Source organism: Lepisma saccharinum, chromosome 3, assembly GCF_977018435.1.
Source record: "Lepisma saccharinum chromosome 3, izLepSacc3.1, whole genome shotgun sequence".
In the NCBI taxonomy this organism is placed as follows: domain Eukaryota; kingdom Metazoa; phylum Arthropoda; class Insecta; order Zygentoma; family Lepismatidae; genus Lepisma; species Lepisma saccharinum.
Window position 1 is genome coordinate 89,129,742 of NC_139231.1, and position 24,573 is coordinate 89,154,314.

The following is a 24,573-nucleotide window of genomic DNA, read 5'->3' on the forward strand; positions in this document are numbered from 1 at the left end:
CGCGAACACACAGGCAAGAGCATTCTTTGTACAGACTGGCCTTCAAACAGCTTTTTCACTGCACGAGTCAACGACCCAAGCATGTATACAGACGATAATATGGAACATTCCATTAGAAGCTCCCATTGATATCCAATGTATCCCCAAAAGGTTTTTGTTTTATAAGGACAAGTATGCTACCAGTTATTACGACATGAGACAATTACATCATCTGTTAAAAATGTTATATAGTGAAATCAATAGTTCAAAGAACACAGTACCACGAATAGTCAGGGATTTCAATACACATAATTGGCCACAAATATGGGAAATGTCTCCGCCAAACACCTTTCAAAAGCTGGCCAATCAATATGGTACAAAGTGGTCCATCGTGTTATAGTCACAAGAGATAGGACATACCAATATAGAATCAGTGACTATCCTAACTGTATATCATGCAACGTGCCAGACTCTTTAGCCCACAGGATAACGAAGTGTCGAAACTCCTCCACGGCATGGAACAAATTGCGAACAATGCTCAGTCGTATATGCCGCACCTCATAAACAAAGTCTACGGATACAGATATAGTTTTTCCTGATTTCAATTTTTTTCCACCAACAAAACAACGAGCAGTACAATGGTTAATAACTGAACACTTATTATATATACCGCGTGAGGCACCTAAAAGTACCACCTGAAATAGCGAAGAAACCAGAAACAGTAGCGATGTGAGGTTTGCGGGAAACAATAATATCAAATGGGGCTCGTAAATTGGAGGTATGGGGTGGGTCGAAAAATATCGACAAATGGGGCATCTGCAGCAAAGTCATATTTTTTTAAATGGAACGATATACAATAACATGCATAATATAAAAGAGCACACAACGCCGTTGGTCTCATGCATCTACTGCACATAGGAACGAAGATATGGCCATGTGAAAATATGTAAACAAACTAACAAGTGGCCCACTTGACCGTCAGTACCACAGCATGTACAAGTATGAGATGTCGGAAGCCATTGGACAAGATGAAGACAGAACGTGTTAAAGGAAGAAAAAATACAGTAGACATCGTCAGCACCATGTATTTGACAGTGTTACAGCTTATAGAAACTGACCATGACAGTATGTCGAAGAACCACTGCGTAAGAAGCGAAAACCTGTCAAATTGTGTGTTCAAAGTGGTGGCCGTCAGCTGCGATACAGGCAACGAGGATACAGGCAACGAGGCGCCCACGCAAAGATCGTTGCACAGAATGTAGCATCTCGTAGGGAATGTCCCTACAGGCCGCAGTAATGCGGTGTTGCATATCCTCTGGAGTTGTTGGCACATCCCGGTAGATAATGTCCTTCAGCTTTCCCCACAGGAAAAAGTCTAACGGTGGCAAATCTGGGGAACGAGCCGGCCATTTGACAGGCCCTCCACGTCCAATCCAACGATTTGGAAATGTATTTTCCACACATGCTGTAGCGCGTCTTGCACTGTGAGCTAGGCACCCGCCATGTTGGTACCACATGTCCCTCCTTGTCTGAAGTGGTATGTCCTCCAATAGTACAGGCAGTTCATGTTGTAAAAACTGTATGTATCGGTCAGCATTCAGTGTCCCTTGTATAAAAAAAAGGGCCAATGTTCACCCACTATACCACACCACACGTTCACACTCCATGGACGCTGGCGTTCCACTTGGCGAAGCCAATGTGGATTTGTCACCGACCAATAGTGCATGTTCCTTAGGTTGACATTTCCATGATTGGTAAAAGTTGCCTCGTCAGTGAAGAGGATACGTGACAAATCGGGTGTGTCGTGTCGTAACAACCATGTGCAAAACCGAACACGGTCCACAAAATCATTCCCGTGAAGTTCCTGATGGAGGGAGATATGATATGGGTGAAACTTTTGTGTGTGCAGAATGAGCAATACACTTCGCTGACTCATCCCAGCATCCCTGGCAATTTCACGGGAGCTAACGTGCGGATTCACAGCAACAGCGGCGAGAACATTTGTTGCACCTGCCTCACCTGTAGTTGGCTTGTTCCGCACACGTGCTTGTGGTGTTACACTTCCGGTGTATCTTAATTTAATAAATAACTTACCAAACAGGCGTCGAGATGGCTGTTGTCTGTCCGGATATCTCTATGCGTACACACGGTAGGCTTCTGAGGCATTCTTTCGGCATTCCCCATAAATCAGGATCATGTCCGCTTTTTCTATGTTTGCGAACACCATAATCTTCGCAGTTACCACTACGACTGCTTGCTATGAACTAACACGATCTCGTGGACCTGCTATCTAACTTGTTCTGTGTAAAGGCAGTTCTGTCAGGCACCTGAGAAGTCTTACATGCCGTGGTACTGACGGTCAAGTGGGCCACTTGTTAGTTTGTTTACATATTTTCACATGGCCATATCTTCGTTCCTATGTGCAGTAGATGCATGAGACCAACGGCGTTGTGTTTCTCTGCGTGTGCTCTTTTACATTATGCATGTTATTGTATATCGTTCCATTTAAAAAAATATGACTTTGCTGCAGATGCCCCATTTGTCGATATTTTTCGACCCACCCCATACCTCCGATTTACGAGCCCCATTTGATATTATTGTTTCCCGCAAACCTCACATCGCTACTGTTTCTGGTTTCTTTGCTATTTCAGGTGGTACTTTTAGGTGCCTCACGCGTATTTCACAATGACGAGAGCAGTTTTCAGAAACAATTCAGTATCTTCTTGCAAGAACAATACGAAAAAAATCCTCTCCAAGTAAGGAAGAAATAGTATTCAAATTTCTTATTAGTGCTTTATACTTATTTAGGTCAAACAAGAATATGAAGGTTAACCAGATAGAAATACAAATTGTAATAGCAGTGTCAACAACAATGTAATTCCATAACTTGTATATCAGAATGAGACAAAAAAAATATAGCAATTGTTGGGTGGGATTTGAAACTACGATGTTGACGAAAACAGTAAAAAAACGAAAGTGCTGTCATCTAACCAACTACTCCAGGAGATTCCTAACAAAAAGCTCAGTAAAACACGTTAATCTCAGTTGAAGCAACACTGTTCCGGAGTTTCGAAATATTTTTCGCCAAGAACCTAGGAAAAGACACACTTTGCAGAATCGTTTGGTGATATGCAAGGTATCTTTACTAAACATTTCCCATAAAATTATCATAAATTTTCCTTCTTGCATTCAAATGTCACCACGTTTCCTTCCAGGTGGGTGAGAACCTGTTCAGTGTTTCACAATGCACATACATTTTCCTATTTTCAAATTCAGAACGAAGAATCTTGAAATATTTTCAACATTCGTATTTCTACTTAACATTTTTTGTCTACTCATATATTTTATTACTGCTTTAGGGTATCTTTACTTTATGGAATGTGAAAGAATGAAAGAAAATATCACAAGAGCGTTTTCATTCAGGAAGAAGAAATGTTGCAAAGTTGGCTATTCTTAGTTGGCTCTGAAGAGCTATGCTGCTAAATTAACGAATTCCGGACTTTGAAACTTTTCAGGGCGGTCAAATAAGATGTTGCGAAGTGTACAAAGAAGATGGTGTTTGATTTGAGTGCAAGGAAGTTGGTGTTTGGTTGGAATGCAAGAAGTGGTGTTCGAAATAAGTGCAAAACGTTGGTGTTTGTTAGGTGTGCAATAAGTGGTGAACCATATAAGTGCAAAGAGTTGGTGTTTGGTTAGAGTGCACTAAGATGGTGTTTGAATCATGTGCAATAAGATGGTGTTCGAATTATGTGCAATAAGATGGTGTTCGAATTATGTGCAATAAGATGGTGTTTGAATGATGTGCAATAAGATGTTTTTTAGATTGGACCGCAAAAAGTTGGTGTTTTAAGTTCAAGAAGTGGTGTTCCAAATGAGCGCAAAAAGTTGGTGTTTGGTTGGAGTGCAATAAGTGGTGTTGAATGAAGGTAAAAAAAAAAGATGGTGTTTGAATGTAGTGCAAAAAGTTGGGGAATGCAAAAAGTTGGTGTTTTAAGTGCAAGATGTGATGTTCCAAATGAGTGAAAAATTTGTTTGAATGAAGTGCGAAAAAGTGGTGTTTGAATGAAGTGCATAAAGTTGGTGTTTGAATGCAGTGTAAGAAAGTTGGTGTTTGGAGTGCAAGAAGTGGTGTTGCAATAAATCTTGTTTTTAAAAGATGTGGTTACAAATGTGTGGAAGAAATGTGGTGCTACAAATGCGTGTCATCAGTGCAAAAATTTTGTTACATAAAATTAAATTTGCTTGGTTTAATTTAAGTGTAAAGAGTGGTGTTTGATTCGAGTTCAGAGAGTGCTGTTGCAAAGAAAAGAAAAATAGAGTTTGTATGTAAAAACTGGTTGGATTTGAGCGCAAAAAAATTAAATGCGTAGTTTCATTTGTGAAAAAAAGTTGTACTTGATTGGAGTGCAACAATTGGTGTTTGAATAAAGTGTAAAAAGTTGGTGTTTGGTTGGAGTGCAAGAAAGTTGTTACAAAAAAATTTAAATGTGTGGTTTGATTAGAGTGCAAAAAGTTGTGTTTGATTGAAGTGCAAAAAGTGGTGTGAGAAATGAGTGCAAGAAGTGCTGTTTGAATGAATTGCAAAAAAGTTGGTTTGGAGTGCAAGAAGTGGTTTTGCAAAAATTTCTTGTTTTTTTTTTAAAAAAATGTGGTTACAAATGTGTGCAAGAAATGTGGTGCTACAAATGCGTGTCATCAGTGGTGTATGATTTGAGTGCAAAAAATTTTTACAAAAAATTAAATATGCGTAGTTTGATTTGAGTGTGAAGAGTGGTGTTTGCAAATGAGTGCAAGAAGTGGTTTGAAAATAATTCCAAAATATTAAGAATAAATTTTATGTTAAAACTGGTTTGATTTGAGTGAAAAAAAATTAAATGCGTAGTTGGATTTGTGCAAAAAGTGGTGTTTGAATGAAGTGCAAAATCTTGGTGTTTGGTTGGAGTGCAAATAGTGGTGTTTGTACAGTGAAGTACACTTCGCAACATCTTATTTGACCGCCCCGAAAAAATTGTAATTCCCAAAATCGTATACTTAGGTGAGGTGAGAGTAGCCAACTTAGAGAGTAGGTCCTTCCACTAGACGAAAAACGCTGCGGTGATAGGTTTTCAATTTATCACTTTCCATTAACTTAGAAACTATAATCCGCTTTTATAATACACAATCAAACAGAAATAATAAATTGGAAAGTAGTGTATGTTTATTGTTTCAACGCCACAAAAAGGATGAGCCCTCTTTTTTTTTACGATTTAACCTCAGTAATAGCCTTTCATGACGATGTTTTTGTGGATTTTATAGCGTTGAACGACATTTTAGTGCAATTTTCATGGCAACTAATTTTTTACAAAAGGATGAGCCCTTTGTGCACATTTTTTGCAACGCCTCGTAGCCCTTCATGACGATTTTTTTTGTGCAACGTACCTCACGATCTTACGTGATATAATTTAACCTATTCACTGATTATTTTTATCGGTCTAAATTAACCTAAGTGTTACCGGGCCATATGGTGCAAAAGAGAGCCCCGAACCTTTTTTTTTTTTTTTTACCCAGCACCTGTTGACTTGTGAAATTTTTCGATTGATGAAAATTTGGTTCTATGATGACCTATACTAATTTTGATATGGGAGAACAGAGGACATCGAGACTCGACCAACACACTAAACCCGACCTCTCTACGACTACATGTTTGGAAGTTACGAGTGATGGAGTGTGTGCAAACACCCCTTACCCTTGAACTCAGGACCACCAAAACTTGGCATACGTACTCTACGTCCCCAAAATCGACAAGTGGTGGTGTTTGGGGAGATTTTTCGATTTCTTTTTCTGTATCTCTCGCCGTTTTCGAGATATTTGCAATTTTTAACGCTTTACTTGGAAAATTTTCGACAGAGGGGTCAACCATGATAACCTATGTTTATTTTGTTAGGAGAACACTGAGCCGATGCTAAGAAAAAAACTCGTGTCTCTACGATGATCCTATCGAAATTTACGAGCGATCAAAGTTTTGGGGGTGTGTGCAGACACCCCTTACTCTTGAACTTAGGACCACCAAACTTTGGCATAAGTACTCTACATCCCCAAAATCGACAAGGGGTGGTGTTTGGGGAGATTTTATATTTATTTTTTCTGTATCTCTCGCCGTTTTCGAGATATTTGCAATTTTTAACGCTTTACTTGGAAAATTTTCGACAGAGGGGTCAACCATGATAACCTATGCTTATTTTGTTAGGAGAACACTGAACCGATGCTAACACATGTCTCTATGATGATCCTATCGAGCGATCAAAAAACAAAAAAAAAAAAAAAAAATCGGCAATTAGGGTCCCGGGTTCGATACCCGGTGGAGGCACAAGTGGTTCGGATCCCACTTTAAACTGCAGGTCCAGGCTCGATTAGCCATACTGTGCATAAAGTGGACTTAAAATACCAACTCAACAACAACAACATTCATGATGATAATGTTTATGAATTTGTTCGGATTGAGAAAGTAAAAATTATCATGGAAGAGCCACCTTCTTTTGAATATCCCCTTTCCTCTGTTCATATTTTCCGTCCTTGATTTCTATTATGTTTCCCGCTCGTCAGATTCAAGCGTGTTTTTTTTTTGTTTTTTTTTTTAGCACAGCTCTTCGTTTCCATTTTTCTTTCAACGTACAAATTCATGTTATCACGTCATGGAAATTCTTCTTCTTTTTGCATTGCATAATTGAAGATTTGAAATAACACAGGATGATGAAAATGCTATTGGCAAACTTACGAGGAGAATGAATTTGTAAGAATTCCCTTGTCAATATGAATACCATATTACTAACTTTGTTTTTGTTATAGTACGTGAAACCATATTACATTGAATATTAACTAATTAATTAATTCTCTATCCTTCTTGAACCCGAAAGTTCATGCTTGCAGTTCGATTTGTCCTTATCCTGAGCAAGATTTATATATATATATATATATATATATATATATATATATATATATATTAATTTTTTAGTTCCTTAGATATGAAACGAGGAGACAAAAGTTTTATGAAGAGAAAAGTAACATGAATTAAGCCTTCTTTTCATTTCCTCTTTAATATCATTTTCATTTGTTAGTATTACTCCTAAGTATTTGGATTTGGAAAACTGGTTCAAACAAGTTATTATCACTTGGTTTCGGCCTGTAAGCACATATCTTTAGATTTCACATTGCTAACTTCTAAAACCTAACTCTTTAACTGCTTTGAAAAAATATTTTAGCATTATTCTTAATTGTATTTACATCATTCCCTAGTAAGTCTACATCATCTGCATATGCTAACAGTACTTCGTTAGTTTCTTTTACCTTAAATAACCCACAGCGCGACAGCCCTTGAGAGCCTTGGCTTGCCTACCGACTGCTGGTCTCCCTCCCACACTTTTCCTCCGTCACCTGTTATAGCGTGGAGATCTTAGACCAGTATTGGGGTGACGGGTGGTCAGCCCGTCGAACCCACAGCCGTTGTAGGTCTTCTCGACCGGGTTACCGGTCACTCATTCGGAGCTCCCCAATTTCCTCACGATGGTGGGTTGCCACCGGCCCTATACGTAGCCCGAATAAATTCCGACCAGAGTCGGATTCGAACCTACGCCGTCCCGCAGCGAACGATCTCAAGACAAGTGAACGCCTTAACCCGCTTTTTTTTTTCTTAGATAAAAGGAAAGCCCCTAAGCGGAAGCTTTCCCCATCACACTTCATTCACTCATATCATTTACATTTCAATTTCAGGACTCTTCAGGACGGACAATCACAAATACCAATGCCTTACCCGGGACTCGAACCCGGAACCCCTGGCGTTGTAGCGCGCTCTGCTAACCACTTTGCCACGGAGGTCGACAACCCGCTCGGCTACGGAGGAGGACTTCTTTTACCTTCCTAAAAGCATATTCTAAGGCAAAATTAAAAGAGCAATGGAGATAATACATCTTTTTTTTTTTTTTAATCCATCATGAATTGTACGTTTGTCAGACATATTAACAAGTTTCTTCTCGACTAATTTATCTCTTTGGCATCTTTGACTTCAATCAAGTTAGGTTCTGCTGTGCGTACTTACTTTATTTATGATTTATCTCCTACATGAACATTTAAAACGTCATTAAAGTAGTTCTTCCATCTATTTAAAATAGTCAGCCATTTTTTATCAAGTTTACTTTAGGTTGCCACCCCTTTCTCAATTCATTTGCACCTCTGACACTTTTATTTCAATTTCGTTAATTTTACTTTTAAAGTAAGCTTCTAAACATGCTGTTCTTTCACCGCCTAAGTCTATTTGTGTTAGTGCCTCCCCGATGGCGCAGTGGTAGCGTCGTCGCCTTGTAATGAAGGTGTCCCGGGTTTGATACCCGGTGGAGGCACAAGTGGTTGGGATCCCACTTTAAACTGCAGGTCCAGTCCCGATTAGACTTACTGTGCATAAAGTGGACTTAAAACAACAAATCAATCAATCTATTTCTATTAGGTTATGCGAACCATGGCTTACTTTTTCTTGATTTATTCTTTATTTAACTGCTGATTCTATTGCATTACGTACGTGCTCCAAATTCTTATTTACGTCTGTTTCATTTAAAGCCTGCAGAATAAAAAAGTACAATTGTATAGGTTGAAGTTCATTATATGGAAATAAATTTCATTTTTTTTAAAAATTCATTTTATTCCAGGGATTGTATTTTCTTATAGTGGCATGTGCTTTCATAACTAACTAACTAACTCTCTAGCCTTCTCAAACCTAAAAGTTCATGGCTGCATCAACACAGGCCTTCCATCTATCCCTATCTTGAGAAAGATCTATATACTCTTTTCCATCCCTACCAAATTTCCGTTAGGTCCATCCCAATATTGTCCTTCCATCTTCCTCTTAGTTTTCCTACAGGTCTCTTACCATCAGGTCTCCCAACAAGAATCCTGTAAACTCCTTTCTTCCTCTCCCATTCGTGCCACATGGCCTGTCCACCTAAGTCTTCTTGATTTAATTATTCTAATAATATCTGGACATGAATATAAATTATGTAGTTCTAAATTATGTAACCTTCTCCACTCACCTATCTTCTCATCCCTTTTACATCCAAATATTTTCCTAACAATCTTATTTTCAAATACTCTCAATTTATGTTCCTCTTTCAATATGACAGACCAAGTTTCACATCCATATAATACTACAGGCAAAATTACAGTTTTGTATATTTTAACTTTTAGTTTCTCAGAGAGAAGTAGCATACATTTCCTAAATTAAGCCTACTTTTTATTTTATTTCCTCTTTAATATAATTTTCATTTGTTAATATTACTTCTAAGTATTTGAATTTGGAAACTGGTTCAAATAAGTTGTTATCATGTGCTTTCATTAGATATTAAATTTAGATTTTTTTAATTAAACAAAATGGAATTATTGTAAAAAAAATAATCGTTAGTTCATATGTTATTATTTCTTGTGATGCATGTTTGTTGTCCGTGTTGATGTTTTTTTTGTTTGTTTTAACAGGATTCGAATTCTTGAAGAGAGGGAGAAGGGGTTGAGTTTTTTCGAGAATATCAGGCATTCCATGTTTATAAGTAGAGCCCGGAAGTTCAGGCATTTATTTTCGTTAAAATAGGCAGGCAAAAAGGCATTTATAATGTGGAAAATAGGCACTAAAATGAAAAAAGGCAAAATAAACAAAAAAAGGCACATTTGGAAGTCGCTTATTTTTATCTATAATCTCTGGCAAAATGTTTAAATCTACATTGGGAAGAGCATTTCAATTTTATCCGTCTTGATTGCACATAACTACAAGGTGTTTTTTTAAGTTCTCAACATTCATTGATAGTCGTCTGTCAGAGAGAATATTTTTTATAATAGAAAATGATCTTTCTACTTCGACAGAAGTTATTGGAGCATACATAAAACATGCTAATGTAGCTGGTCTCATTTCGGTAACAGCATTTTCACCTTTTAGAATATCACAAATTGTTTTCAGTTGTTTCAAGTCCTCATTTGCACTCACTACCCGATTACACTTTTCCTCAACAGCTGACCCCTTTTCTCCTGGCACTTCCATCATCTGCTGCATAGATTCCTCGAAGATTTTCATGGATGCTATACGAGTCTCACCTCTTTTCTCTAGCTTTGAAATTGTCTCTGGCAATGCACCATAATGTGCAAAAATATAGACAGTTCATTCTTCAGTTCTGAATAGCACAGGAGTTTCTTCACTTCACGAATTGAAGCCGCTTCATTTTCTGGAAGAGCATCTATCACCTCACTGATTTTTTCAAGGTTGTTAGCATAATATATAGCTGCTGATATCCAGGTTCCCCATCTCGTCAAGACTGGTTGCGGAGGTAAACTAAGCTCAGGCGCAACTTCCTGAAATTTTCGGGTTCAAGAGCACGTCATCATTATGTACGCCATCTGGCCAGAGCAGAAATAGGGAATTTGATAATAACTGAGCTATTGACGAACCATTGGCTCTCTATAGATGTTTTGACGTGAGAAGAAATGACGAGGATTCTCCGCATGTTGGTCCCATAGTTCATATGATGACGTTGGCTATGTAGCGTCCCACAGCGTCAGTAGTTTCATCTATTGAAATCCAGATCTTTTTTCCACCAACTTCAGCACGAATTCTTTGCAGAGCTTCTTCGTAGCAGACGCTTAAATATGTTTTCCGCAGCGTAGATTCCGACGGCACCGTTTCTTTAGTGTATTTCTCCAGGAATTTCCTCAGTTACTTGTTTTCCACTTTCCAGAAAGGTATTCCTGCTTCCATGAAAGCTTTGCACAGTTCAAGAGAAAACTGAGATTGCCTGTTGGATGAAGTGCCTGCCCACTGTTGAAATTAGGGATATCTTCTTCTGTCCGATCATTTTAGCAGCTGCAGGTTTATGTTTTGCTGTTGACACATGCTGAGATATAAAGTATTTTTTCTCATGGTTGATTGTTTTTTCACATATTTTGCAGAGAAGAATAGTACCGTCTGTCGAAAATGTGCTTTAACCAAATTCACGCACGTAACCATATTTCGGCATGATGACAACTACACGATCCTTTCCCTCCAAAGTGCAGAACTAAACTAAAGATAGAGAACTTGATTTTGGAATCCATGCAAAGGCCTTGGGCATTAGTGCTGTTTCTTGTCAATAACCTACTGACACGGACGCTGGACGTGATGACGTAATTGTGCAGGTGTTCTGCAACAAGGTATTCATCAGTCAATCATGCACAAGGAAATGTTAACGGAAAGGCAATATCCTAAATCAGCATGAAATACTTTTTTCTCACACTTTTCTCCTTCAGCAATGTTGAAACATTCCTGAGTTCAATATTACTTTAATAAGGCGAAAATTATTCACATAATAAACAAAAGAAAAATAAATGCCAACAACGTTTTTTGGGAGAAAAATAATTAATCCTACACATTTTTTTAAAAGAAATTGTCAAATTTCATTGAAAAAGGCAAAAAAGGCATTATAATTAAAAATAGGCAGTGGGGTCCCAAATAGGCAAAATAGGCAAAATGAAAAGACTTCTAAAACATTCGAAACAACATAAAAAACGTATATCCGGAAAAAGTTTATCAATATATGCAGTAGATAAAAAGAGGCATTTTGCCAAACTTCCGGGCTCTATTTATAAGTAATTATATTTTCAATAGAAAGTATATCTTTTATCAATATTTTATGAGATTTGGTCGCCTGCAAAAGTTAATCCGTTTATCACTATAAGGAACTCAAAACGTATTTTTTTTTTATCCTCTGCTTACACATTTTCTCTTTTCTCACGATCTCTAGCTTGATCAATGATATCCCTACCTCTTAAAAAACATGTTCCCTACTTTCTTTAAATATACAACAATTGCAGCAAGGGACAAAAAAGCATAGTAAAATAAAGCAATTTAATCAATTAAACACTACAAGAATAAATTTACTCCTTGTGTTTGTGATAAAATTCTAAAAGCATCCATAAACTCAAGTCACCTTCTTTGGAAAAAAAATGATTGCAATTAAGAAATTATTAGCCCCGTCTAGTTCGCTACACTTTTAGACATAAGATGGAGTGCAGGTACATCCCAGCACCAGGTAGGTACAGAAAAAATTGTGTTGAACCAAATAGACAAATAGCTGTATTTCAAGTTCAAAAACTTCAACAATTGCCTCTGCTTTAAACGTGCATTTGTTTAGTTAGCTCGCACCATGTAACCACACACCACACACTACACCGCTCCAGAACATAGTGCTACCCATGCAGACACCAAATACACTACTTAACGCCAAATCAACAAAATAGACGAGTTGATGTTGCACTGTGTAACCGTTTATCTGTGGTATAAGAAACTAGACGCACATAAGTAGTGAGAATATATTATATTTATAACCTCAATTCATGACATTCCCAAGCTAGTATTATTGATGTGACATTCTTAACAGGTCGACGAATTGTATTAGCTGCATTCTTAGATGTAAGCGCAGCTTATGATAATGTAGACATTAATATCCTAATCCAAACAATACAACAGCTAAAAATACCTCACAACTACGTTTTGATATTATGGAAGTTACTCAGTAAAAGATCTGTATATTTCCACTTTTTCAGTGAAAGTAGAGGACCGTATTCAGCCTGCAAAGGGTTACCTCAAGGAAGTCCTTTAAGTCCTTTGTTATTCAACATATATATGATCGGGATGAAAAGGAAATTAATTCCAACAGTCAATTATCTTCAATATGCAGATGATATCTGTATCTATATGTCCACGACACAAATTCATACTGATTTTCCTGTTTTAGAGGACCAAATATTGGAAGTGCAAAAGTGGCTTGAAAGTAAAAAACTCTCCATTTCAATGGAAAAATCTAATATTACAATTTTTAGTAAAAAGGGAACACCTCCAGTAGTTCACTCAATGTCCCGAAAAACAAGAATTCCCATTACATCCAGAGTAAAATATTTAGGTGTCATCTTGGATGAAAAACTAACTTGGAAGGACCAAATTAAAGCAATACAAGTCAAATCAGAAAAAGTTTTTAATTTGTTCAAAGCAATAGCAAATACTCAGTGGGGATGTCATCCTCGAGTTATGCTTTTATTTTACAAGAATTATTTTCGGCCTATGATAGATTATTCTCTACTGGCAATGTGTAACTTGACAGAAGGAAAATTGAATTCCATTGATGTCATACAGAGGAAATTCTTGAGAAGATGCTTAGGCATTATGAACAGCACTCCAAACGTAGCAGTATACATGGAAGCGGGTGAATGTTCCATTTCATGTAGACAGAAGATGTTAGCAGCAAATATGCTCTTCAAAGTGAAATCATATCGTGAGCATCCTTTCAACAATGTACTAACAAATATGATACACTTACATGAAACAGGAAAAATAACAAACAGAAAATCTGTTATGTGGATAGAATTATATTATTCGTTTTGTCAAGAATATCAGGATGTTCTACAGATGCGTTCACGGCCTGTTTTTTCATTAGATTATCCTCAACAGTCTCTGGATAATATTCATTTCCCTCGTTATTCGCACATATCGGAATATTTTACTCAATGGCCAAGTTTTTATTTCATATACACAGATGGATCTAAAAGTGAGTCAGGAGTTGGATGTGCAGTGTACGATCCACAACATAAAACAGACCAATTATTTCGGCTTCCACAAGACTGTTCAATATTTACGGCAGAATCTTACGCAATTTACCAAGATTTAATATATGTCCAAAAATTAAATTTACGAAAGTTCTTAATACTTACTGACTCGCAAAGTGTATTACAGGCTCTTAAATCTTCTTACAAGAGTCTTTACAAATTATCCCCTTATATTATAAATTGCATACAATTAGTTCAAACAATACAAAAATCTGGAAAAACCATTGAGTTTTCTTGGGTTAAAGCTCATAGCAATATTACAGGTAATTCTCATGTAGATGAATGTGCAAAGAAAGCAGTGCGCCTTCCAAATATTACGAACTTATCATTATACTATACGGATCTTCTCCCTAGAGTAAAGAAGAAAATTCTGAATGAATGGTTTGATTGGTGTCGAAATGAACTTACAACAGTTGGAGAATCATACAGACCATTTGCTGAATTCAAAACACAAAAACCATGGTTTCATCATGTAAGTGCTACAAGAAATGTAATTGTATTAATTAATAGACTGAGAACGGGCCATTTGTGTACTAGGCAACATTTATCCAAAATTGGAATAACGAACAATAAGAAATGTGAATGTGGCTGGGAAAGTGCAGATGCGCAACATATAATACTGGAATGCTCAAAATATAATAGAGAGAGAAATATCTTGTATAAAACTTTAAATAATCTAAAGGTTCAGTTTCCAACAAATTTGTTAAGTTTAGTTGTTAATCCAGATGTGAGAATTGGTTATAGTTTGTTATCATTTTTAAGGAAGTGTAACATACAATTGTAAAAGGCAAAATGTTCTTTAAAAAAAAATCTAATGTCTGTAAAATAGGGGGGATGGACTGATAATTTTATTGTAAAACAATTGTGTGTGTATTGTTATGGACAAAAAACGGCATAAAAGCTGTTAGGTTCCAAATAAAGGAATGAATGAATGAATAACAGGTCGACTTCACATCTACACATACATAAAGTGGAATATTATAAATTTATATAATTGAAAATATAAGAAATAGACTAAAATAAACATTTTTTGCAGCTACGTTTTATGAAGGAGGAAATGAGGTACAATAGGCACAGTGTCAGTATTCATAGATTAATGTCCTAATCTGTTGTTTAAAATTGGCCAAATTTCTCTCTTTTCTGCAATTTACAGGTAGTTGATTCCACGCTTTACTTGCCAGTGATGACAGGGATTTTGATCCGTATCTTGCCTTGTTACATTTTGGTACTCGGATACTGTTGGTGTTGTTGGATCGCAGATTGGGATAATGTATATTACTAGATATCATTACTTTGTCCTTTAATAAGTGGTGGTGTTTGTTAATTGCCTGGTGAATTTTTAGTAGAAATGCATATTTTCGTCTGGATTCCAGCGTAGGTAATTGGAATTCTTCTCTGCTTGCACGTGAGGTCGTGTGCGCTGTATTTCTTATGCTACGAATAGCCCAAATTTGCATTTTCTCTAGTTTCGTGGTGTTATTTCTATTAATCCCATAAAGTACAGAGGAACAGTATTCAAGTAACGGCCTAATAAATGCTTTGTAGAACGCTAATTTGTGGGCAAGGTGTACATATTTGCAGACAAATTGAAACTGCTTGATTCTAGGTGCTGCGCGTGAACACATTCTTTTTACATGTTGTGAAAAGGATAAACTTTTATCTAGGTGCATACCGAGATATTTTAGAGATTCACATGGTTTTATATTGAAATTTCCTATTTTTATGTTGTCAATTAGCGTATTGTTATTATTATCACTGGATAGTATTAAAACTTGCGTCTTAGACTCGTTCACTTTCAACATGTTAGATTGATACCACTCAAGAACTTCGGGCATATTTTCCTCAATATTTGCAATTACTTTTTCTAATTTGCTTGACGCGCAGTACAGGAGACAGTCATCTGCGTACAAATATAATTCAAACCCAAATTCCCTGTCTGCGATGTCATTCACAAACATGTTAAACAGTTTAGGACCTGTGGTACACCGAAAGATACATTGAAACTGTTTGAAATCGAGTTGCCTACTTTTGTGTCGGTACTCCTATTCCATAAATAACTTTCGATCTAGTTGCATGCAAGGGCAGAGAAATTAAATTGCTGATGTAATTTTGTATTAATAAATTTGGTTGAACACTGTCGAATGCTTTACTGATGTCTAGAGAAATAATGCCAATGTATTGCTTTCCTTTACGATCTAACATATTTCTCCAATTATGTATCAGTTCATGCACGAGTAATTCTGTCGAGCGATTATTTCTAAAAGCAAACTGTCTATCTGTCAGTAGATTGTTAGAATGTAAGTATTGCTCTAGTTGCTTGTCTATTACCTTTTCAATAATCCTGCTTAATGAGGAAGTTATTGATATGGGGCGATAATTATTTACTTGCGTCGGGAACCCCCCTTTAAATATAGGTGTGACCCTTGCGTGTTTCCAAGTGTTAGGAAAGATTCCGCTTTTTAAGGATGAATTAATTATATCTGTGAGAGATTCGACAATCCACGGGGCGAGTAGATATAGTATGCGATTACTTATTTCATTGAAATCTGGACCTTTTCTGAGGTTAAGTTTTTGTAGAATTTTCATAACGTCATCACTTGAGACGGGCTTAAAACTGAAACTGGTTTCTTGATATTTAGCTTCGTTTTCATTTTGTTTGTTACTTTCATTTTTCTTCGCCCTTAAATTGTTAGTGAATGTGTTGGATATTGACGAGCCGACGTTAGCAAAGTGGTCATTGAGGACGTTCGACACCCTCGCATCTTCCGTAATTGTTTCATTGTTATGTTCAATAGATGCGATGGATTGGTTTTTGCTATCATTTCCAGTTAAGAACCTGAAAATCTTGAATTTGTTATTGCCTGAATATTTATCGGAATAGATCTGAGTAAGGATATAATTTCTTTTTGCATCTTTAACTATTTTTGTTACGTAGTTCCTTATGGTCTTAAATTGTTCCCACGTGTAATTATTATTATTTGGACTACGTGCGCGCTTAAACATCCGGTTCTTGAGTGATATCAATCTAAGAAGACCGCTAGTGATCCAGGGACGCTTGTTGCCCCTAACACGAAACGTTTTTATTGGCGCATAGACATCCAGAGCTTCGGTTATTAATAACTGCAAATATGTCACCTTATCGTTTATATCCGGCATCATTGTTGTTTTGTGAAAGGGTAGATAAGAACAATGATCAACGAACTGTTGTACAGGGAAAATTTTAAAAGAACGCTTAGTTATGAGTATTCTTGGAGATCTTTGTGGCCTTAGGTTAATTGAGGTATATATCAAAAAATGATCGCTTAAATCATGCATTACTGCGGCGGATTTATCATGCAGTTCTTTCTTGTTGGTAAAAATGTGATCTATGAGACTCTCACTCGTGTCGGTGACGCGTGTCGGCAGGCGAACGAGCTGCTTGTACCCCGCTGATTCAATCGTATCGAAAAATGCATTGTCCGCTGCAGTTGGTTTCATCGCGTCATGATTTGTATCCCCAACGAGAACCGAAGCGTGGCAAGCCGGAAATGACTGCAAAATATTTTCTAGTTTTTCATTAAAAGTGACGGGGGCCTTGGGATGTCTATATACGCATCCTAGAATTAAAGGTTTGTCATACTGTTTGAGTTTTAAAGACACCCACAATCCTTCAATGTCTACATCTGACACAGAATATATAAGTTCCGATATTACAGCTGTTTTAAGTTTGGTAATTTTATGTCCGTTCCTTCGTAATGACTGTTGTCAATCCCCTCACCACCATCTTAGCATGCGTCTAAAACTAATAGGAAACCGCTAATTAACATAAATAAATTGTTATTGCGATGAAGGCCGATTCGATAAGAAACTACTAATAAGTATTTATATAGTGAGTGACAAACAAAAATTTAAAACATCATCCATAATCCAATAGCGCAACAGCCCAATATCGGGCCAAGGCTTACCTACCAACTGCTGGTCTCCCTCCCACGCGAGCCACCAAGGGGGCGTTGGGATCTGCAGCCAGACTAGGGGAACGGGTGGTCAGCTGGACCGACCCCCAGCCGTTGTAGGACTTCGCGACCGGATTACGCTCACTCACTCGGAGCTCCCCAATTTCCTCACGATGGTGGGTTGCCACCGGCCCTATACGTAGGCCGAATAAATTCAGACCAGAGCCGGATTCTAACCTACGCCGTCCCGCAGCGAACGACCTCAAGACGAGGGAACGTCTTAACCCGCTCGGCTATTTTAAAACCTCATAATGATCGTTAATTCCTCACTGCTTTGTATCTAAAATGTTTGTGTTCTTTGAACAGAAAGTACGAGTATCAGATATAACAAACTTTCCGCACTAACTTTGTAATATTCGAAACAACCATTCCAGACTTAGCTCTATTTAACTTCATTCTGCGCATTCCACGTGTCATGTGACTTCCTCGTATCATCGAAATAACATTCTCTTACTATTTCCTTTCACCTCGTGAAATACAGAGACCAGTGTTAACTTCTTAGCACGGTGGATAAACTTTACACCCAACGATATACTCCTGAAAAATATCCTGCGTATGTGGAGAATCGAACCTACGCCGTCCCTCGTAAGAATCAAGCACGCTACCTCTTATCCAGGTAGCTCATGTTAAACTTTGCTACCAGTTTGAAGAAAACAAATTCACACATAATGTCATATCCATAATTTCCTCATGGTAAATTTCCTCTCAGCAAGAAAATTATAAATAAGCTATATCCAAATTTTTCAATGGTCATAATTGCTAATTAGGGTCCGGAATTTGATGAAAAATAAACTTCTTTCTGACCGTTAAAAACAATGCTAAAACTGATATCTTGTCCGTTTCCCTTCAGTTAGAGCAGGAAAACACTTTATATTTTACATTTATTTAACATTTTTCGCCCTTTTTTGGCTTTTAGTGTATTTGTCAGAATTTTTAACAGTTTTTGTTGCATTTTTACTTATTTTTGAGGTTTATTTTTCTCCTCCCCTGTTGTTTCGTGCATTTTAAATGCATTTACTAGTAAAACGTACATATTCAGATTTGTTGACATGGTCATTTTAGCAAATTCACCATGAATCGAAAATACGGTAAATGGAAAAGCATAATATTATTCTTAACTGAAATGTTTGGCAATGGATTAAAATACTTTGTGTGAAGATCTACTTTGAGGTTCTTTTTCTGGACACTATTATCGCTTTAATCTGTAGTTTTAAAGTAATATTAGTCACAATATTAAATGCAATTATACTCTGGTATACGCGAAGCAGAACTGTATTTTCGGATGCTGGCCGACTACAGTATCATAGAAGGCCCACTCTGAGAGGAGATGAATTGGTTGATTTGGTGTTTTAAGTCAACTTTATGCATAGTAAAACTAATCGGGACTGGACCTATAGTTTAAAGTGGGATCCGAACCGAGTGCATAAAATATCGGGAACCGTGTGGTGTAGGGGGATCGTTTGCTTATGGAATGGAAGGTCATGAGTTCAAACCTACTTCTTTGCAAAATCTTTTTCGGGAAGTAAACGGCTTTGGACGAGAATGCTTATCTACGTTTCCTGGATATTTCCGTTGATATTTATGCGATGTATGTCCAGCATTTCCGGATGCAGAAAGTTGACATGTAAGTTCTTAATATGTGTTAACTTATAACAGCTGAATGAAAGGAAAAGTATTTCCTAAAATCCTGCCAATCACTGAAAGATTAAAAACATTAGTAGAAGCATTACTTGAGGCATGCACAGGGGCGACGATTATGGAGTGTGGAGGGGCAGATGACCCAGCACTATGCTAAACATTTTGTACAAAGGGAAATAAACTCTCCTTGCCCCCCGCCTCCCCCACATTGCCCCCCCCCCGCTTCCCCCACATTGCCCATTAGTTTTGAAACCCGATGGCTGCCACTGAGCATGCATCGCATAAATATTTACAGTAATATCATATAATATAATATTACGTTATTAGAATACTTCGTACTCGGTAAATAAAAAGGAAAAAATAATAAGGAAAGGGTGGGATTTGAAACTACGATGTTGACGAAAACAGTAAAAAAACGAAAGTGCTGTCATCTGACCAACTACTCCAGGAGATTCCTAACAGAAAGCTCAGTAAAACACGTTAATCTCAGTTCAAGCAACATTGTGCCGGAGTTTCGAACTATTTTTCGCCAAGAAACAAGGAAAAGACACACTTTGCAGAATCGTTTGGTGATGTGCAAGGTATCTTTACTAAACATTTCCCATAAAATCATCATAAATTTGCCTTCTTGCATTCAAATGTCACCACGTTTCCTTCCAGGTGGATGAGAACCTGTTCAGTGTTTCACAATGCACATACATTTTCCTATTTTCAAATTCAGAACGAAGAATCTTGAAATATTTTCAACATTCGTATTTCTACTTAACATTTTTTGTCTACTCATATATTTTATTACTGCTTTAGGGTATCTTTACTTTATGGAATGTGAAAGAATGAAAGAAAATATCACAAGAGCGTTTTCATTCAGGAGGAAGAAATGTTGCAAAGTTGGCTATTCGTAGTTGGCTCTGAAGAGCTATGCTGCCAAATTTACGAATTCGGGACTTTGAAATTTTTCAGGGCGGTCAAATAAGATGTTGCGAAGTGTACAAAGAAGATGGTGTTTGATTTGAGTGCAAGGAAGTTGGTGTTTGGTTGGAGTGCAAGAAGTGGTGTTCCAAATAAGTGCAAAAAGTTGGTGTTTGTTAGGTGTGCGAGAAGTGGTGTACCATATAAGTGCAAACAGTTGGAGTTTGGTTGGAGTGCAATAAGATGGTGTTTGAATGATGTGCAATAACATGGTGTTTGATTGGAGTGCAATAAGTTGGTGTTTGTATTGAGTGCAAGAAGTGGTGTTCCAAATGAGTGCAAAAAGTTGGTGTTTTGTTGGAGTGCAATAAGTGGTGTTGAATGAAATAATAAAAAATGATGGTGTTTGAATGTAGTGGAAAAAGTTGATGAATGCAAAAAGTTGGTGTTTGTTTGGAGTGCAAGATGTGATATTCCAAATGAGTGAAAAATTGGTGTTTGAATGAAGTGCGGGAAAGTGGTGTTTGAATGAAGTGCATAAGGTTGGTGTTTGAATGAAGTGTAAGAAAGTTGGTGTTTGATTGCAGTGCAGTAAGTCGTGTTGGTTTTGAGTGCAAGGAGTGGTGTTCTAAGTGAGTGCAAAAAGTTGGTGTTTGGTTGGAGTGCAATACGATGGTGTTTGAATGAAGTGCAATAAGATGCTGTTTGAATGATGTGCAATAAGATGGTGTTTGGAGTGCAAAAAGTTGGTGTTTGTTTTGAATGCAAGAAGTGGTGTTCCAAATTAGCTCAAGAAGTTGGTGTTTGGTTGGAGTGCAATAAGTGGTGTTGAATGAAGTTTAAAAATCTTGTTTGAATGTAGTGCAAAAAGTTTGTGAAGTACAAGAAGTTTGTGTTTGGAGTGCAAGATGTGATGTTCCAAATGAGTGAAAAATTAGTGTGTGAATGAAGTGCGAAAGAGTGGTTTGAATGAAGTGCATAGAGTTGGTGTTGAATGAAGTGTAAGAAATTTGGTGTTTGGAGTGCAAGAAGTGGTGGTGCAAAAAATCTTGTTTTTAAAAAATGTGGTTACAAATGTGTGGAAGAAATGTGGTGCTACAAATGCGTGTCATCAGTGCAAAAATTTTGTTACATAAAATTAAATATGCTTGGTTTAATTTGAGTGTAAAGAGTGGTGCTTGATTCGAGTTCAGAGAGTGCTGTTGCAAATGAGTGCAAGAAGTGGTTTAAAAATAATTCCAAAAAATTAAAAAGAAATTGTATGTAAAAACTGGTTGGATTTGAGCGCAAGAAAATTAAATGCGTAGTTTCATTTGTGCAAAAAGTTGTGCTTGATTGGAGTGCAAAAATTGGTGTTTGAATAAAGTGTAAAAAGTTGGTGATTGGTTGGAGTGCAAGAAAGTTGTTACAAAAAAATTTAAATGTGTGGTTTGATTAGAGTGCAAAAAGTTGTGTTTGATTGAAGTGCAAAAAGTGGTGTGAGAAATGAGTGCAAGAAGTGCTGTTTGAATGAATTGCAAAAAAGTTGGTTTGGAGTGCAAGAAGTGGTTTTGCAAAAATTTCTTGTTTTTTTTTAAAAAAATGTGGTTACAAATGTGTGCAAGAAATGTGGTGCTACAAATGCGTGTCATCAGTGGTGTATGATTTGAGTGCAAAAAAATTTTACAAAAAATTAAATATGCGTAGTTTGATTTGAGTGTAAAGAGTGGTGTTGCAAATGAGTGCAAGAACTGGTTTGAAAATTATTCCAAAAAATTAAGAAGAAATTGTATGTTAAAACTGGTTGGATTTGAGTGCAAAAAATTAAATGCGTAGTTGGATTTGTGCAAAAAGTGGTGTTTGAATGAAGTGCAAAAAAGTTGGTGTTTGGTTGGAGTGCAATAAGTACACTTCGCAACATCTTATTTGACCGCCCCGAAAGAATTCTAAGTCCCAAAATCGTATACTTAGGTGAGGTGAGAGTAGCCAAATTAGAGTATAGGTCCTTCCACTAGACGAAAAACGCTGCGGTGATAGGTTTTCAATGTAACACTTTCCATTAACTTAGAAACTATAAACCTCTATTATAATACACAATCAAACAGAAATAATAAATTTGGAAAAAGAGCCTTGAAGGATATTTACGATTCTTCTTGCTCGACTTGAAATTTGGGTGGTTTGAAACACTGAATAGAGTTTTTCTCCACCTGGAGGAAATTGCCATCAAGTTTGTGCAGAAAGAAGCAAATTTGAGAGGAGTTTATTCGACATTTTATTTACAATACCTTGCATAATATCGAACAGTTCTCAAAAACATATATTTTACACGACTTGTCGAGAAAATGTGTTAGTCTTCATAAACGTCAATATGTTTTTAAGGATATAACGTCATTAAGTTAACGTAGAGCAGTTGGTTAGGCGCTGCTATTCTTATTTTTCGGCAAGAGTGAGAGGTTGCAGGTTCAAATCCCACCCTCTCTTCTTTCTTTTTTTTTTTGTTTGCTGAACAGATACCGTTGATATTAGAATATTTAAAAAATTAATACGATGCACACTTGAGGGACGTCCCTTCTGCGCATATTTATCCTTAGAAGTTGGAGATTTCCAGGATTTAAAGTTAAAACTTTTCTTTTTAGTTACGGCTCATATGTTGTGTTAACACACACATCATGATTAATTCACAAATCACATATATGTATTCAGTATGCAAAATGTAATGTTATTTAAGTTATGTATTGTTTGTTCTTCACTGACACCTAAAATATTGATTATTTGATTTCGATATACTAAAAAAGATATACAGTTATGTTAAGTAGTGATGTAGTGCAGTACTGTAACGAAGGAGAGCGTTTAATGAGTTCACATTGCTAAGTTTGGTAATTTTATGTCCGTTCCTTTGTAATGACTGTTGTCAATCCCCTCACCACCATCTTACCATGCGTCTAAAACTAATAGTAAATCGCTAATTAACATAAATAAATTGTTATTGCGACGAAGGCCGATTCGATAAGAAACTACTAATAAGTATTTATATAATGAGTGACAAACAAAAATTTAGAACCTCATAATGATCGTTAATTCGTCACTGCTTTGTATCTAAAATGTTTGTCTTCTTTGAACAGAAAGTACGAGTATCAGATATAACAAACTTTCCGCACTAACTTTGCAATATTCGAAACTACCATTCCAGACTTAGCTCTATATAACTTGATTCTGCGCATTACACGTGGCATGTGACTTCCTCCTATCATCGAAATAACTTTCTCTTACTATTTCCTTTCACATCGTGAAATACAGAGACCAGTGTTAACTTCTTAGCACGGTGGATAAACTTTACACCCAACGATATACTCCTGAAAAATATCCTGCGTATGTGGAGAATCGAACCTACGCCGTCCCTCGTAAGAATCAAGCACGCTACCTCTTATCCAGGTAGCTCATGTTAAAATTTGCTACCAGTTTGAAGAAACCAATTCACACATAATGTCATATCTATAATTTCCTCATGGCAAGTTTCATGAGGAAACGAATTCAGATAAAATCGAGAAACGCTGAAAGGGAAAAATGATGAACATGTCTATAGACGTTTTGTCATATCTTGTAAATTGTGTGAAAATTCCGTGTTTTGAACAAGCAATCGTTTAGTTACGAAGTATTTTGTTGTTTGTTGAAAGCAGGGTTTCGGAGCGGAGCGGATCAACGCTCCGACTGTTGCCAACGCTCCGGAGCGAGGAGCGAGATTCTAAGAAATGGTTCGCTCCGCTCCGGAGCGGAGCGATGTCTTATCCCGCTCCGCTCCGGAGCGGAGCAGCGGGAATCGGAAAATTTCTCGCTCCGCTCCGGAGCGAGGAGCGAAATTTTAGAAAATGGTTCACTCCGCTCCGGAGCGGAGCGCTACCTTGACACGCTCCGCTCCGGATCGGAGCAGAGGAAGTTGGAAAATTTCTCGCTCCGCTCCGGAGCGAGGAGCGAAATTTTAGGAAACGGTTCACTCCGCTCCGGAGCGGAGCGATACCTTGTGACGCTCCGCTCCGGAGCGAGGAGCGATTTTCTAAGAACTTGCCCACTCCGCTCCGGAGCGACTCCGGAGCGCTCCGAGGTTGGATAATACGAGTGTATACAGAAAACTAACGATCAAAGGTTCCGAGTACATTAGTAATTTTGTTTGTGAAATTTATACGGCATTTGAAAATCGCCCGTTATTGTTGTTATAAAACTGATTATTACTAAAGCTAACGCCACGGAAACAGTCCAGAAAAGATTACGTCACTCACCTACAGTGTTGCCAATAAGCAAGGAATAATCCTTACACAATACACCAGGGAAGGCACAATCAACCGCATAAGTACTGTCCGTGACTGTACAACGCGCAATGTGTCAACTGTGAAGCGTAGAAGAAGTGTGGCAAACCTTGAGGGCCAGGGGTGTGGAGGAG